The sequence below is a fragment of the Microtus ochrogaster genome, chromosome 18, assembly GCF_000317375.1.
Source record: "Microtus ochrogaster isolate Prairie Vole_2 chromosome 18, MicOch1.0, whole genome shotgun sequence".
Classification (NCBI taxonomy): domain Eukaryota; kingdom Metazoa; phylum Chordata; class Mammalia; order Rodentia; family Cricetidae; genus Microtus; species Microtus ochrogaster.
Genome location: NC_022020.1, coordinates 51004060 through 51020977, shown reverse-complemented (window position 1 = coordinate 51020977; position 16918 = coordinate 51004060). Strand labels below are relative to the sequence as shown.

The 16918-nt window shown below is 48.2% G+C and overlaps 1 protein-coding gene across 14 annotated transcripts in view; it reads right to left on the bottom strand.

Moving 5' to 3' along the window:
• Positions 1 to 16918, bottom strand: part of Znf532 (zinc finger protein 532) — a 94461-nt gene that overhangs the window by 76497 nt on the left and 1046 nt on the right. For 3 of the 14 annotated variants that reach the window (XM_026783526.1, XM_013349531.2, XM_026783535.1), the window contains exons 1-3: positions 16794 to 16910; positions 15174 to 15224; positions 14970 to 15079 (exon numbers count right to left, since the gene is read on the bottom strand). The exons of 1 other annotated variant lie outside the window; for it this stretch is intronic. The gene's annotated coding sequence lies outside the window, so the exon portion shown is untranslated. Of the gene's footprint in view, positions 1 to 14969; positions 15080 to 15173; positions 15564 to 15585; positions 15860 to 16045; positions 16200 to 16793; positions 16911 to 16918 lie in introns of those variants that run through there. 10 more of the 14 variants (XM_026783530.1, XM_026783529.1, XM_026783528.1 and 7 more) reach the window with 8 other exon arrangements.

Genomic DNA, 16918 nt, shown 5'->3' with positions numbered 1-16918 from the left:
AAAGTCAAAAGCAAGCAATCCCCAAGAGCTACATGGTAAAGAGAAACCTGACTCCTATAAATAGTCCTTTGACCTCCACACGCACGCAGTGGCATGTGGGCACCTACACACAAACACAAATAAATAAATCCTATAACTTTAAAACAAACATTTAAGGAGCCAGGAATAAACTGGGCTCATAAACAGAATAACTACCCTAGGTAGAAGAAAAGCAAATGCTTGGATCAGCCCAGGTGCTGGCAGTTAAGCAGGGACAGGTACTTAATTTAGTTGGCACGTGGCCTTTCTTAGGCGCCTGCTTCGCATAAGAACAATTCCCTTTTAAGGAAAAGGTACAAGTTAACCTAGGTGCTTTTTTCTCCTAACTGCGTTTTACAGATATATAGGATATGGATGAATGCTGCACGGGCAAACAACTGGTAGGAGCTGGGGTCCACCTGAAACAGGTGCCTCTTTCCTTGTGGCAAGATGGTGAGTTTAGTCACCTCTACCTAGCTAACCTCACAGCTTTCAACTCAAATGTGCTAAGAAGGTCTATCTAACTAACATGCTTGGGAAAGAGGAAAAATTAGAGAAGCAAGACAGGATCATCCATACAGTGAAGCAGGAAAAGAAAACTCTAAATGAAAAGTTAATTTCATATTATTTTTAAAAACCAGAAATTATATAGCAGTGAGCCCAATGTTCACTGGCGATTCTTCCACATGGAGTGTATCGATTTAATATTTGACTTGATTTGTAGTTTCTAAAGGCACAGCTAAGTCTCCAAATGCTCGACTTTCCTCTAATGATCCACCCTGTGGTTTCACCCAGACTCTGCTCACAGAAAATCCTCTGTGGGGGCTGTGAGCCACTAGCCAACTAGGTTGATTTCTTTTAAAATATTACATTAAACATTCTATCAAAGCATAAAACTCCTTTACAGAAAGACACGAGGTCCTATTCTTTCTATTGTCTGAAAGGAGAGTAGCAAAGCAGTCTGAGATAATTAAAACCCAAGCACTGACCCAACCAGAGGCTTTGAAGAAGGCCTTCCAAGTCCCAGCTTCAAAGAAATCCATTTGTGTATTATTTCTACTCCCCACCAGCCCCAGGGGAACTCGGGGATGAAGCTCCCCAGAGCCCGGGGCCTCAGTCACTCCCTCAGGAAGTGGTCCAAACACAGCAGCTCTCCAGGTCCCATCTCAAACACTAGGCCCCCAAGCCTGGGATCCAGAGCAGCAGTCCTGACCTACCAGGCCTGCCTGAGCAGACTCCAGGAGCTGAGCATTGCTGGTCCTGGGTCACAGCCCAGGTGGAAGATGATAGGCCCTACAGTTTCCCTTCCCTTCAGACCACAGCACCACCCAAAGCCCACGAGGGGCAGGGTCAGCATCCTGCTGACATGCTTTCTTTTTCTGGTCCATGCAGAAATAGAACTGTACTGACCGGCTGTGAGATAAAAGTTCCTGAACAGGCCACATCTACCCATTGAAGAAACAGTGTCCAGAAATACCTACTCAGTGTTTTCCTGTACAAAACAATGAATTCAAGAAGAGTAAGATTCTCAGGATAGCACTTCAAAGGGGAGTAGTCTGCAAGAAAAACCTCAAATACAGCATTAAGAATTTATGTGGAATTAATGTGGATGTCAGGGATCCAAACTCAGGTCCTTAAGCATACATGCAGCTGAGCCATCTCTAACTGCAGCGCTCTTCCTGCTCCACTTCCCAAGTGCTGGTCACCAGATCCATCCACTCTTCACGTGGGTTATTCAAGTGGCTCTACGGTGAAAGTAGCGGAACTTTCCCCATGTTTCTCCCTACTTCAGTATGAACTGCCTTTAGTTAACAGAACCTATTTAGGGAATTCCAGTACTTCGTAACTAAGTCAAAAGTGGCCACAAGCACACTCCTAGTCAGGGGAGCACACACACCCAGACTCCAGATGCAATCCCTGCTGTCTATAAATGCCATGCTTTTTAGTGGCTTCTCCACCATTCTGCTTGGAGGTAAAATATAGATTTCCTAAATTAGAAGTGATATTTTGGGCACAAAAATGAGAGTTTCAAAGTTACTTCCCCTTATCACCTGAACAGACCTTCCAGATTTCTGGATCTAAGTCCCAAGTTCTGCTAAGAAGCTACTGTTCCTCAAACGTTTCTTCTCATATGCTTTTACAACTTAACAATTTTTAAATCTTAGATTTAAAATATTTGCAAACATTTTTGAGATACCTAACATTAAAAAATACGAAGGAGGGGGCCAGTGAGGCAGCCCCCCAGGTACAGACATTTGCCACCACTATCCCAATCCCACACACTGTCCTTAGCCCCCCCCCCCCCATAGGCACACTGTTAAATATGTGAGAAGCCAAGAGCTGGAGAGATGGCTGGGGCTTAAGAGCACTGGGTGCTCTTGCAGAGGATCAGGATTTAGTTCCCAGCACCCACAGGGTAACTCATAATCACCTGTAAATCCAGTTCAAGGGGATCCAATGCCCACTTCCATGGGCTCCTCCATGCACATGGTGCATATACATCCACTCAAGCACACACACACACACACACAAAACAAACACATATACATACACACATACATATACATACACACATACATATTGTGTACACACACAAGACACCAGATACAGTAGTGGTACACACCTGTAATCCCAGGATGAGACGATCTGAATTCCAGGCTATCCTGAATTACAAGCAAGACCCTGTCTCAGTCAAATCAAACCGGCAGAGAATAGAGGCTCATGACTGTACTCCCAGCAATTGGGTGCAAACTTGGAGGTGGGAGTTAGCAGAAGGACTGAGTGGGGTTCAAGGCAGCCTGGGGCAACAGAGTCTCAAAAGGGAACAAAAAGGGGAAGAGAAGGGAAGGGGAAAGAGAGCAGAAGAGGAGGGGAGGGGAGGAGAGGGGAAGACAGGAATACATGTCAGCTTCTGTCAACAGAGGTTTTCTTTTTTCTTGGTCTTCCCCCCCACCCCCGGTTTTTCAAGGCAGGATTTTTCTGTGTAGCTTTGGAGTCTGTCCTGGAACTCGCTCTGTAGCTTCAGGCTGGCCTCAAACTCACAAGAGATCCGCCTGCCTCTGCCTCCCAAGTGCTGGGATTGAAGGCGTGCACCACCACCACCCGACAAGAGAGATTTTCTTAATAGAATTTTTATTACTCAAACTTTTGACAGGGCTTCTGAGATGGCTCAGTGGGTACAGTACTTGCTATACAAGCCTAGAGACCTGAATTCAAACCCCATAACCCACATAAAGGTGGAAGGAGAAAACGGACTTCACAGAGCTGTCCTCTGACCTTGACAGGTGCACTGTGGCAATGCACACATCCCCCCTCCATACACACACATGCACACATACATATGCACACATACACATACATGCATGCATGTAAGCATACACAAACACATGCACGCACATAAATAAATTAATTTTTAAAAAATTGTGTGAACTACTGTTCTCACTGCAAGATCTGAAGTCAGTGGTTTTCCACTGAGGCCATTTATCAGCTGTCATTCTGAATGTCCTCACACGGAGGAGAAAGCATGCTCCTGGCTCCGAGTGGTAAACGCTGACACCAGAAGTTGGCCAAGTATGTACAACACATCCTCCATGTACATTCATGGAGCAGCTCCCCAACGAAAACGTCAACAGTCAGTACTGTCAGTCCAGCTAGGGCTCAGGAACACCACTCTATGCAAATACCAACACTTTCCGTGACTACCTCCATCTACCTCCAACACCAGAACCTTCGAAGGGCATGAGAAACCTGCTTCCCACACCACAGCTGTGCTTAACACAGACTAGTGGCAGCCACTGCTCCAGCCTCACCCTGCCCTCCGGTAGGGAAGAATGGACCAATGGCCACAGAAATGGTGCCAGTGGTTAACTATGAGGCAATTCCCACTGGACGCCAAAGCATTAAAACCATTTTTTGAATTACAAAACACAGTACTTTTATCTGTAAACATGACTGAGAGCATCCCAAAAGTTAGACACTGCGTGCTGACAACTTCCTGAAGTAAAGAGGAAACAGCCTTGGGGGTGGCCAGAGGAGGGGTATTTACAGCACCTCGCCAGCTGCTGCTGAACTGAAGGGGAGACAGAGGAAGAACAGCAGAGCTGCTGGAGAGATGGCTCAGTGGTTAAGAGCACTCGCTGCTCTTCCAGAGGACTGGGGTTCAATTCCCAGCACCCACATGGCAACTCCAGTTCTGATGCCTTTTTCTGGTCTCCACAGATGTTACATGCATGTGGTGTACAAACATTCACACTGATGTACAGGTACCCATGCCTATAAAAATAAATAATTTTTAAAGGAATTAGGGGAATGTTGGATTAGACACACACGCATACACAGAGGGAGGGAGGGGGGACAGGATAGTGAGTCCTATGATTTTCCCACCATGGCATCCAGGGCAGGAAGCAGGCCTCCAGGCTATCTGGTGCTTAGAGTTCCTCAGCTTAAACGATATTGCAGATCCAGAAGTAATCTCTCTGGTGCTGGTTTCAGGGAACAGGGATGAGCTCTAGATTTAAAGTGAGATGGAAGTGCTGCCAGCCCATTTTTCTAGCAAGTTCCTTTTCCCCCAAAGAAGAACCTCATGAACAAGCAAGTGACCACATCCTCAAACACACTGGAGTGTTCAGTGGCCAAGTTGGATGACCCACAACTAGGCAGAAGCAGAAAGATCAGTTCAAGGCTAGCCAGAGCTCCACAGTAAGACCATCGACGGAAAACAAAGACAGAAAAGGGCAAAGGCCAGTCTGGGGATTCTAGCAGAGAGGCCCAGAACAAACTAAGCCACAATGGTGGCGCTCCCAACAGTCAATATGAAGGTAGATGCCACCAGAATTCCCAGCAATCCGGGGGCACCAAAGAGTGTCCTTAAACCCCCTTAACAGATAGGCACCTTGGCAAGGTCTTCAACAGAGTAAACCAGGAAGATTTTTCCTACCCTCAGTGACCTGAAACTAGAGCACAGCGTAACCAAAGACACTACAGTTCAATTTGAAACTCTAGCTGGAGTCAAGGATGTCCTAATGCTCAGAATTAAAGGAACAATTTTAATTCTGACCTGTCTCAACGAAACCATGAAAGGCCAACTGCTATACGTCAAGTACAAAACTAAATATTTAACATTCCCCCAAACTAATACTAACCAGACCATCAGACAGGAACTTTACCGGATACTGTAAGTGCTGATGAGGATCCCAAGCATGTATACAAATGACTATATGAGAAGGGCTTAAAATGTACAGAGATGTGCACATGCAAGACCCTTAACATAGGGTCACACGGTTCTTCCAGTGACTCAGTCAAGACTCCTACCTCCAGCATCTGAGGAAAAGGTACTACTCACATGAGCCATGCGCGTGTGGAGCAGATACTGCAGGTTAAATGCTTCCTACATGGTATTATTATTATCTCACTTATTTACTGTGTATGTGGTGGGCACATATGAAGACAGGAGAACAACTCGTGGGAGTCAGTCCTCCCCTTCCACCAGGGACTGAACTCAGAGAGTCAGTCTGGGGACCAGTGCCTTTACCCTCTGAGCCATCTCACCTGCCCTACTATACTGCTGAGGTAAAAAAGAGAACAGACTCTTGGTTTTGGTTTCTGTAGCTGTGGTTTTTGCTTTTGTTTTGGGAATCCCGTCCAGGATAGCACGGGTGGCCTGGAACTCCTGACGTTCTCGCTCACCCTTTAGACTACTGTGATTCATAGGCACTGAGACCTCACCCAGCTTCATAGACTCAAGTTCCAAACTAAAGAGCTCCGGCACCTCAGCTCTGAACGAGGGTGAAGAGCAGAGCTATGACCAGGAACAGCTGGTCTGACGGCAATGCAGTCTCATCCAGGATGCTAGGAAGCTTCAGTTCCTTCCGTATGCAACAGGAACATTCATCCATGATGCTAGGAAGCTTCAGTTCCTTCCGCATGCAACAGGAACATACCCGCCCTTCAGAGACGTGGAGAGCCCCAACAAGCCAGGAACAGATGATTCCAATTGCTTTTCTAATTGCACCTTCCCAACACGACGACGTAACTACCTCTTCTTCATCATTTCTTTTTATGATTTGTTTTGTTTTTGTTTTTGAGGTTTTTTTTTTTTTATGATGTAGGAGTCTTCTGTTTTGTGTTGATTTCATTTTTTTTTTTTTATGATGTAGGAGTCTTCTGTTTTGTGTTGATTTCATTGGTTAAATAAAGAAACTGCCTTGGCCCTTTGATAGGACAGAAAATTAGGTAGGCGGAGTAAACAGAACAGAATGCTGGGAGAAAGAAGCATAGTCAGGCAGTTGCCATGATTCTCCCACCCGACACAGATGCAGGTTAGGATCTTACCAGTAAGCTACCACCTTGTGGTGGTACACAGATTATTAGAAATGAGTTAGATCAATATGTAAGAGCTAGCCAATAAGAGGTTATAACTAATGGGCCAGGCAGTGTTTAAAAGAATACAGTTTCCGAGTAATTATTTCAGGGCATAAACTAGCCAGGTAGCCAGAAGCCGGGGCAGCAGGAACGCAGCCCGCGCTCCATACAGCATTTTTATTTGTTTGTTTGTTTTTTTGAGACAGGGTTTCTCTGTGTAACTGAGCCCTGGCTGTCCTGAAACTCATTCTGTAGACCAGGCTGGCCTAGATCCACCTGCCTCCCTGCTGGAGTGCTGGGATTAAAGATGTGTGCCACCACCGCCCAGGTGCAAATAAAAAATACTTTAAAAGAGCACCTGGTGTCTATAAAGATAACTCCTGGTTAAAGTGCCCAGTGCTCTTCCAGGGGACCAGAGTTCTGTCACCAGCACCCATGTTACACTGCAGGCTGTAACTGCAGCTCCAAGCCCTCGTCTGGCCTATACAGGCACCATGTGCATATGCCAAACACACCAAGATACACATAAACATAAATTAAAAGTTTAAAACACATTAACAATAGAACACTTTCCACCCCAGCTTGTAAACCTACCTAAGGGACACACACAGTTCACTTCTCCCCGCCTGACTCAGTCACATAATGGCTATGCCAGTGTCGAAACAAAGACAGCTTCTGGCCCTTGTGCATTCTCTACACAACACTGAATCTTAAATGTAGCAGGGATAGATAACTAAGATAGGAGAAGGCTAACTACAAAAAAGCAATGGGAGAAAGGGAAGAGGGCAGTGGAGGAGAAGGGAAGGAGAGAGAACATGCTAACACAGACCAGTGGCCCTGTCATTATAGCTCCTAACATAGCAGTCCTGAGTTTTGGGAAAGATTCTCACAAGTCCACTGAAAGCTGCCAGTCATTTAGAATGGGCAGTAACCCTGCCTCCCAGACACATCTGATAGGGAGGGGCAGCTGGATGCTTTCTTGACAAGCAGAAGAACTGAATGCATACAGATGATGCCCACTTGTATTTCAAATGAGGACATAGAGCCAGGCATGATAGCAGACAGCTGTAATTCTGGCACCCAGAAAGCTGAGGCAGAAGGACTGTCACAGACTCATGGCCAGCCTAAGCTATATGGAGAGTACCAGGCGAGTCAGGGCTACATAGCAAGACTCACCTCAAAAATAAATAAGCAAGCAAATGAGGTCATGGAAACAGGGCTGAGCAAGAGCCATATTTGGTCACATGTATTAGAAAGAAGAAATGTAGTTCTATCAGGATGGCAGGTAACTTCCTTGGCTCAAGTCCTCCTGGCAGCTGCCACCTCTGCCTCATAAGGAGCTCCCCTTCACTCTGCTGTCCTTGTGTGTGACTCTAGGCCACAACAGCAAACCCTCAGGAGTTCATGTCTTCCACCATGCAGCAACCCTACAAGAAACTGCTGCTCCCTGTCCTCATGCCCTTCTGCCACACCAGTATCTTGTCCCCTTCCACATGGAAGCTGAGTCCCTGACATGATCCTTCCGAAGACTCACGCACTCACCTGTTCAGCTACAGGCACCAGGGAGCCTCTCCTAACAGCCTGATCCAGAGCACCCTGCACTCTGATGTAACTATCCATTCTGTATCCCCGTGTTCTTGCCCATGTCTCTGCACTGTGACCATCACCTCTGACGTGACTTCTCATGTCCTCTATGGGCTGACTCCTGCTCACCCTGATTCTTGGCATACTCCAACCCAGATTTAGCTTGTCCCAGCTATATTCTGAATTTTCCACAGTTCTGACACTCAAAAATTTCTCTCCCTTTCTCCAGGGCTGCCCATCCTGGTCCCCATTCCTCCAAACCCCAGTCCAGTTCGACTGCAGCAATCTGTGATCCCACAGCAGCCCAACAGACCCAGAGACTCCCACCATGCAAGGAGCAAGACTATGAGCTAAACTAGCAAATGACAGATTCAGCCAACAACTAATAAATCGCTGTTCACGCCCCAGGTTCATATTTGATAGAACTGGGGCCAGCTGTCCATGATATAAAACTGCACTATGATTTCTGTGTTAAGGCAGGATTTGTAGAGGTGGGGGTAAACTCCCTCATTTGACACATCTGTATCACTATCTCAGAGTTCATCAGTTTGCCTTCCCACTATTCCAGTCTCTTAGAGCTCAATCACTCCACACATCAGCCCCTTCCTACAGCTCAATTTCCTGGCTGGCTGGAACTCCGGAGTGACCATCCCAGGAGAGCTGGTCCCCAGGCCACACTGCTGACAGCACTTTACCACTTGCTGAGAAAGGAGTGTCAACCGCCTTCCGAAGCTGCTGTGCAGTGCATCTCCTGTAACTCACTCTCAAGTCATCATTCACCTCAGTTCCTTGTCGGCTATAGAGACAGACATGGTGACTGATTAGAGACTCTGAATTCCTATCTCTCACTATGATCCCAAATCACTGAGACAACAAAACTGGCAGGCACTGTTCATGTACTGACCCAAGGCCTAGCAGCCCTATGACATCTTTTGCCTTATTAGACTAGAGGTGCCAAGGGGAAACTGGGAGTAGTGGCTCACATCGATAATTTCAGCTCTCAGGATGAGGCAGGATTGCCACTAGTTCAAGGCCAGCTCAGTCTAGAGTTCAGTTCCTTCCCACTATTCCAGAAATCACAAAAACCAATGCCCATTACTAGCCCCAGGAATCAGCCTCCAAAATGAGTCTGCGCCTCAAAAAGCAAAGGTTGAAGTTGAACAAACACCTATTTGCCTTTAGGTCCCCAGGACTGCTCTACACGCCACAAAGTTCTAATTATGGAAAGGCACAATCATCAACTTTACTGAAAACCATACAGTACTGGTGTGTGGGGCCAGAGGATGATCCAGCAGTCAGGGAGTGCGGGGAGTCATGTGACAGCTAAGAAAGCCTCCTGGTGTTTCTCTAAGATTATATTTCTATCTGCAGATGCCAATGACCATGAATTTGCTCTCCCTGCTCGAATGTCCTGCCTGAAAAAGATGATTAAAAGAATTCTTTAAGCTATGTTTATTTATGGTTGGCTTATTCTCATCTCATTTTCAATTCACTTCGCTTTTCTCTTATTTTCAGCGCACATAGAGACAAAAGCATCGCTCTAGTCTCGCTTCCAATTTGTGCCCAGGAGAACTTCTGTCCTTCCAATGTGCTATTTCTAGAGCCAGCTCTCTGGTACAGAGAACACATTCTCCTCTCTGTGTGCTGACTGGTCAGGAAGGAGCTGGGTGTGTCTCTGAACTCATCACTGCAGCCTTAGAGGACAGTCGCCCACCCGCCTCAGCAGCTCAGGGGACAGTGACCCACAGGCCTCAGCAGCTCAGGGGACGGTTGCCCACCCGCCTCAGCAGCTCAGCACTCGACTCTATGGTATCTGCTATAACTTGGGTTCCTCCTTTGAGCACATTTTCAGAGCACATAAAGACAAAAGCATCTCTCTACTCCTTCTCGCTGACACTCTGTGCTCAGAACTGCCTCATTTTCTCACAGCTATGTATGAATAGGAAGAACCTACCACACAGAAGGTTCAATACTCTCTGAGTTTTAGGCATCCAGGTAGTCTTCAAACTGGTTCCTCCACTGGGAGCTATGATCCGCCCAATCTGACCTCTGGCCCAGTTAGCCACACCAAAAGAGCTAAGAGGCAGAGGGCCCCATCCCAGGCAACTGTGCCCAACCTGAAATCAGCAAATCAGGGCCCTTTATCAGCGCCAGTCCCTCCCCATCTCTTCTTCTGACTTGGTCACCTCAAAACAGACAAGACCAGGTGCCAAGAAATCCATGTGACCTCCAGAACCTTCCTTCAGTCTTCCTGCCCCATCGCTCCCCACATCCAGTCAGGCACCACCACATGCGACTGGTCCCGGTATAACCTGCCCCTCCACTCCATTCTCACAACAGTGCGCCCAGCCTTCCACGTAAAGCTGTAGACTTTCTCCCCTAAATTGCTACAGGTGTCCCCATTTGATCTCCCTGCCCCTACCCTCAACAGCTTCCACTCAATTTCCAGGTATTCCCACAAGACTTTGGGGATGAAGGCTAAATCCTTCTGCTAATACTAGTGCCCAGATCACAAGGACTATCCAGAAAGATCCTAAACAGTCTTGTTGGACCTTCTCTGCCTCGTGCATTAGTATGGCTACCACATGCCTACCAGGCTTTCTCTGTACCTTCACTGCTCCATTGCTCGCGTGCTCTTCCTGAACCTGGGGCAGTCTCTCACACTCCAGGGCTTTCCAGGTTCAGGTTTCCACCTCTTGAGGGCTCCTCCCAGACAATGGCAGTAGATGCCCGGCCACAGTTCTAGGACAGCTAGCTCTATGGGTTACTTCCTACTCTTTCCTCTCTGGCTTCCTCTTTCCTCAGCATTCCCAGAACCTGGCAAGATGCCTGCTGCTCAAAAGACAATGAAGTCTCTGGTACCTTGAGGCAAGAACCTTCACACTTGCATAGCCTGACCTTTCCTGGGCTCACCTCCCATGCCACTGTCTCTGCCTATTCGTCCTGACCCAGAAAGTGATTTTATCCTCAGCCCTCCCTCCTTCATGAACTCAAAGAAGTTTAACCAAAACAGGAAAAAAAAAAAATCTAACACTAAGGGTTAGAGACCAGCTTCAGTAGCCTGGGCTACACATAAGGAAGACATACCCCAAAAAAAGGACTTATTTTCTCCACTCTGTTGCCATGACAGTGCCCAAATGCATCCACCTCCTTACAGGGTATCCAGTGACTTCAAATGGTAGGCATTTTTGAAGAAAACTATCTCTAGACAACCAAAATTTCAATAGAGATCTTCGGTATCATTTTCCAAAATTTCAGTTCTATTATTGTGTGGTGTTTCACTGAACTGACTGCCAAACTCGTCTTGAGATTAAAAATAACTGCCGGAAGAAATAAAAGGCTGTTTTACCACTTGCAGCTCTTTGTTTCCATTTTGGCTAATTCCGATTAGTTCAGGGTGATAAAGCATGTCAGCCCATTACAGCTCTGTTATCACGGCCATCTCACTGTCTTCGTGGTCACCAGCTCTCTTCTCTGGGAAGTCTCAACTGCAGCTGTCAAGGTCAGATCTCTTCTGGATGACACAGTGAGCTGAATTTATTTCATTTAAAATTCAAATTTATATACATGTACCAGATAATGCTGAGTATTTACAAAAGTAAAAGTAAAAAACTAAAACTGCTGACACGAAACCTGTACACGGGCATTTATGGTAGTCTTTGTTTTTTTCCACAATCACCAGAAACTGGAAACAACAGTGCTCTTCAGGCAGAGAAAGACGAACGAGCTATGGTACATCCACACAGTGAACTAGTACTCAGCGACAAAAAGAGCCCAGAACTGACACACAAAACAGTAAGGACGAATCTCAAGTACATCTTGCCAAGTGGAAGACGCCATTTATAGAACATTCTGGGAAAACCCAGACAGTATGGCCAGGAAAAAGGAGAACCACAGTGAAACCGGTGCCCAGGGGTTCGGGTGGGGGACCAGTTTGCCTCAAAGGGGCAGCAAGAAGTTTCGTCATGATGGAATTATTCTGCATGGATTACGTCAACTCATACGTGGCTCTATTTACATGTCAAAACCTAACAAGTGGTACTCCTGAGCAAATGTCACTGCGTATAAATTAAACATTTACATCCTTTAACCATACCTTGATTAGTGACTATCCCTAAAACAACTTAACACCAACATATTGGGGCTTCTGTGCCGCTGTCTCTGAGGGCTGCTGTCTCAGTTCTGACACTTGGAGGGGTGAGGAAGAGATCTGTGGGGGCTGAGGAAGGAGCGGTCCCAAATGTCCTTCAGATCCTTGTCACCGGTACCGCCAACTCTTTTCTAAGGTTCCACGTCAGGGCAGCTTCTGCACAGGCCTTACTTAGCAAGGCTGAGTTCCACCAAGGACATGAGCAAGGTCACTCAAAACCCACAAAACACAGAAGCTCGAGGATTTCAAAGAAAGAGGGGGAGGGCAGAGACCAAATCCTTACACTGTAACTCAGTCTAGTCAAAAGTGTAAGCAAAAAAAAAAAAATCCACTTAAATGTGGTCTACCCCCTTCCCAGACTTCTTAAAAATGAGCTGCAGGGCTGGATGGGTGTGGCAGCACATGCCTGTTACCTCAACACTCAAGAGTCCAGGCAGAAGGATGAAGTCTAAGGGGAGCCGGAGCTATATATCAAAACCCTGTCTGTCTCCAAGGTGGGTGGGGTGTTTGGGAGAAAGGAGGATAGGGTGGGAGGAAGGGCGGGAGGGAAGGAAAGAGAGAAAGACTATGAACACAGAATGAAACCCTGAACCAGGTTAGACTGAGCTGTTAAAAAAAAAAAATACCTTGGATTGAGCACTCCTTAACATGGAAAATATGAGTCAATTGCAGGCAAAGGAAGAAAACAAGCAAGTGTTCACCACCCAGTTACACTCTGTTTCCAGTGCGCTCTCGCCAAACCCGCACATTCCTGCTGCAGACAGGGAAGGCCCGAAGGTCCTCCTCAGAGACTGCCTCAGGAAACAGCGAGCAGGCGCCAGCTGTAGCTCCAATATGGGTGCCATGGTGTTCCCTCCTGGCTCTCTCAGAAAGGAACATGCCCTTGCTTATTCTCCAGACCGCTCTGGGTCCCTCCCCCCCCCTCCCCCGCCCCCCAGGAGACATGGGCCTGCTACCTTGTTACAGCCCAGCCTGAGATCAACACCTGAGGCCAGCTCCAATCCAAGATGAGCTCATGATTGCTGCCTGGGAGAACCAGCTCCCCAGCCTCCAACAGCATTTGCAGCTGGAAAGGCTGGCCTAAATGCAAAACAAATGCTATTTTGAGGAGAGGCTTCTGGGGGGAGGGGGAGAGGGGGCGGGTGTGTGTGTGTGTGTGTGTGTGTGGAGAACAAAGCTAAAACCACCAAGAGAGTACACCAGACCAGAACATTCCATGACATGCAGGCCCTAAAAAGGGCTTTTAAAATACATCCTCAAGAAACGGTCATTGTAAGGGGCGAGCAGTGAAAGTTAAATAAAACCCCTGCCCCTGGAAAGACAGGAATGAAGGACTAAACGATAGAATAGCTTATTGTATTAGGCTAATTAAGGCTTATCACATTAGCCATCTGAGTTTTAGCTGGCACCAGAAACGCAGGGGCCAACACGCCATGCAGTATAGACTGGAATATGCTCGACAAGCACAATCCCTACCACACAACTCTGGCCGTCGGAAACGAGGTAGAACTGAAAACCAATTTTAGCACATGATTTGCAAAGGACCTTCTTCCATCATGGAAGCCATTTGCTGGTATATCCGTCTGCGATCACATTTATCTCTATTAAATACTACATAAAATATTCCAAGCTAACCAAGCACTCTAGTCTCCCCTCTTTCGCCAGTGCTAGCACATGGGTGACTCTCTGCAGCCCCCACCCCCCGATTCCAACAATAAAAACCCCTGCATACTCAACGCCCTTCACTGCTGACAGACTGCCCACCCCTGCCAGCACACTTCACCAGCTCTAAGATCCTCTGCATTTCTGAACAGACTAGTCTGCTGGAGCCGGAGAGGAACATGATACGCACTTCAAAGAGAGAAAATGTATTTGCAATCAGGTCTCCCATGGGCTCCTCTTGACTGTACTTTTACCAAACCAGCAGAAAGGCAGAACCAGCTCTGTTGGCTGAGATCATATTGGACCTGACTCTGGTGTGACTGGTTTCCTGTTTGGGGAAGTTGCAGTTCTTTGCACAAGGAACCCCAAGGCAAAATGTTTGGTGTTCTCCTGGAAGCTCCCACGGCCTTTGTTCTTCCCTGACTTGCTGCCCCCCTCTGCTTTCTCCTCTCCTCCTCTCCTAGCTCTAGTTTACATTTTCTGCCAGCCCAATTCTAAATGCAGGAAAGCATTAGACATTTTCTACCACCCACTACAGGAAAGCTGCAAGCTAACAGTCATTTTTTTTTTTTTTGCACAGATAAAGCCGGACAGACCTGGGTTCCTTCTAGTCCTTAGCTAGTCCTCCACACTGAGATGTACGCCACAAATAATCCATTGGCGAACTCACTGTCGACAGCCCCCAAAATCAATAAAGGACATTCCACCACTTGACTGAAAATCCTTTCAGGTCAACACGGGAGAGCGTGGAGAAGGAGAGGTGATAGATGAACAAAAGACAATCTACCTCCAGGCTCCTCAGACCCTAAAACGCTGGCTGGGCTACTTGGAAATGATGAAGCCCTTCCTTTTCTTACAACTGTGGGCAAAATGTGCCATGTGGACTGCTTCTATGCAAAACCCGTGCGTTGTCCACAAGGCCCAGCCGCCTACCGCCCTCCAGACATGCCTTTCCAGGCCTGACTCTTCTTTCAAATGCCCAGACACATGCGATTTAATAAAGGCATTCAGATCTCGCCTGGATAACACCATCAAAAAAAGTCAGTGGAACCCACTAAGCATGGACAACATGAAAGGTATTTGGTCTCCTCTCTGAACCCCACTTATCTCCAGGGTAGCAAATCCACTGGCAGTCTGTGTCAGAATGGATGTGCAAATTAATATTTAAATTCATGCTAAAAATAGCTTATCTCACCTTGTGAACCTTGACCTTTTGAAAAGACTTTGGACCAGTGCTCAGTTACTGTCACACGGTTGCATTCTCTGCAAATATGAAAGGGTTAAAAGCAGCCCCAGTCAACAGGCCTACAAGGAAGAAAAAAAAAAAAAAAGACAGCATGTATGGCTGACAACATCACTGGATCGCATCTATGCTCATTTCCCAGAACAATATTGTTACCTTTTGGCCTTCATAATAGTCCCAAGAATCCCCAACACCCTTTAGTAGCATCTAAAAGGAAAAGCACAAAACAGAACATAGGCTGCAAGAGAAACAGGCATGCAAAGTCGCATTCTCCAGCAACAAACCACCATCACAAATCCGTCAGTTCATTCTGGTTGTTTCCTTAAAAACAGAGAGAGAGAGAGAGAGAGAGAGAGAGAGAGAGACTGCACAAACCAAGTGTCCCCACCCTAACAAGACACATACTTTTTTTTTTTCTTTAATAAGGGTCATAAATCTCAGCTCCTTGTCCATCCCTTAAGCAAAAGCAAAAGGCAGGAACAGCCCAACTGGTCTCAGCCACTGCAAACCTGCACCTCTCGCCCATCATCCCTACACAGGCTCTTTTAGGGCTCCATTAGTCACGTACCAGTGCTGTGTGGTGTCTAAGTGTGCATTAACATACTGGGTTGGGATGGTACCTTCCTGCAAGCTCCTCTGCTTTTGGCTGCCATGAAGGGAGGAAGCTGCTATCCCACTGTAGTAGCTCAGTGACTGCATTGTGTTCAGGAGCTGATCTGCCTCAAACCAGTTTCAGCCGGTTCTGGTCACCCTACATAAAAAAGCTATGGCAACCCTCGCTGAGTTGCCAACAAGTCCCTGAAAACCGTCAGCACAGGGTGGGCGCTCGCTGGGGGTGGCCTCTCCCTTTTAGGGCTTCCTGAGGAGGGAAAGGTCATTGTGTGTGCCCCCTCCACACGAGCACAGAACCCTGGAAAGGCTCACCTCACGAGCCCCCCCACAGCCTCTCGGGGCTCATCCCCCTCCCCTCCAGCCCGAAGCCCACCGCAGACACTGTTTTTCCCCCTCCTTCTCTTTCCCCCACTTACCTCCCACAACCTGGCTCAGATCTTTGTGTACGTGTATGTCAGTGTGTGTTCTCTGTGTTGGTGGCTGACAAAGAGCCCCCAGGAAAGCAATCTATGTGTGTCTCCTCACACAGGATGCGTCGGCTGCAGGAGCCGGCCTGGCCTCCTAGCAGAGTGGTGCTGGCTTGTTGACCAGGCTCCTCTCTGCCTGTCACCCCCACCCCACCCAGCCCCCTCCTCCCTTCCGTCCTTCTCCTCTCTCTCCCAGCCCTGTCACCACCACCACCACCACCAGCAGCCCCCCCAGTCTCCTCCTCCTCCTCCTCCAACCTTCTCTTCTTTCAAGCACCTGGGGGGGGGGGGGAGAAGTCCAAATCCCTTCACCTCTGGGTAGTACACTGGTGAGGTGTGGGGCTCAAGGGGACAAGTCGAGGGACAGTAGGGAAAGAGGGGGCACCCAGGCCTTGGGAAAAATCATCTGTGCACAACCAGCTCTGGCGGGGGAGGCGAGCCCGCGCTCACGTGGCCCCCTCTGGAGCCGGTGGGGCCTAGCAACACCGGCCCTGCCTCGGGCCCCCCCTTAAGAAGCTGGCTGGGCGCGAAGGCCGGCCGTCCCCAAGGCCAGGGTGGGACAGGCCGCCGCACTCAGGCCAAGGGGCCTGAGCCTCGCGCTCGCCGTGACCGGCGGGGTGGCACGAGGGGCCCGATGCCCCCTCCCGCCCACGTCCGCCCGTACCCCCACGGCCCCCTGTCCCAGGCGCACACCCACCCCCTGGCCGGGCGGGCCTCCGCAGCGCTCAAGCCCGAGTGTCCGGGCCGCGGCTCGGACGACCTCTGCTCCGCGCGCCGCCGGCGGCTGCTGCTGCTGCGCCCGCTGCAGTGCGAGCGGCGGCG